Source organism: Echinops telfairi, unplaced genomic scaffold (assembly GCF_000313985.2).
Source record: "Echinops telfairi isolate 266 unplaced genomic scaffold, ASM31398v2 ScPeMD7_1;HRSCAF=3_0, whole genome shotgun sequence".
NCBI classification, from domain to species: Eukaryota; Metazoa; Chordata; class Mammalia; order Afrosoricida; family Tenrecidae; genus Echinops; species Echinops telfairi.
In genome coordinates, this window is record NW_022103896.1 from 45,717,078 (window position 1) to 45,718,134 (window position 1,057).

Here is a 1,057-nt window from a genome sequence, read left to right on the forward strand (position 1 = left end):
AAAGCACTTGCCTTGCCAGCCCTGCAGCCACGATCAGGACGGCCACCATCCACGTCCTCCTCTTCCTCCCCCGCCACCGCATTCTGGGCCGCCCAGGTTCCCAAATTAATCTCCAGCTGAGGCGTTATATCATTTGCTGGCTTCCGGAAATGATGGTCCCTCACAGAATCTTCAGCCTGAGCCTCTTGGCTTTTTGACTTAGAAGAACAGATCCCTTCCTCCACGGCCCATCAGCACCTTTATCCGGTTTTCGGATATTAAATTCTACTTTTGCCCGGTCCTTATTTTGAATAGCCTTGCATTCATCTAATGTCATCTCTTTTGGACCCTCTTCCTTGACCCCTTCAGCTTCATTCTCTGATTCTCTGTGTTTCCTCGGTCACGTTCGATGATGACCCACGTCTGTTAGTTCACCTTTGATAGCTCCCCAGGGGTGAAGTGTGCTACCGCCACGTTGGTCTTCGTGCTTCAGGCCAGACCTAAGCCTTCCACGCTATCAAATTCCCACTTGTCATGAGAATCACATCTGTCTCCTCTTCCCATTCGACGGCCAGCCTCCTCGTCCTCCTGCAGGACCACCCAGCCCCGGATAGGTGGGGCCATGACAGGCCTCTCACTTGAAAATCCGCCTCCTTTTGGATGGACTTTCAGGAGGTGGCAGCCTTTCTGTCATCTATCAGTTATTTTCCCTTCAGGGGTCGATCAGTTTTGGTGGCTGGGCCTCCTCTTTCGTAACCACGCGGGCCTTGGGGGGCAGTGGGTTCTTGCCTTCTTTCCGGGACTCTCGAAGCAGTGGTTTACCTGCCACATTGGAATCTGTCTGTGCTGCCGCCTGAGTTGCGCTCCTGGCCCCAGGGCCCCCCACGTCACCCGCCACGCCCCACTCGCTTCGTCTTTCTGGTTCTCTGCCTCCTTCAGCACCTCGAAGGGAGCGGATTCCGGTTGGGGACCACACAGCTGAAGCCCTCCTGTAAGTGCCCAGGCATGATGGTGACCCGATGGCTGCGCGCCGCACCGAGCACAAGAGGGCCGGCTCTAGAAAGCGACACGCTTCTGA

At 55.7% G+C, this 1,057-nt stretch overlaps 1 pseudogene; it reads right to left on the reverse strand.

The window, feature by feature from the left end:
- LOC115868672 overlaps nt 1-603 on the reverse strand; it is a 41,382-nt pseudogene extending 40,779 nt beyond the window's left edge.
- Between the last annotated feature and the right edge of the window lie 454 nt (nt 604-1,057).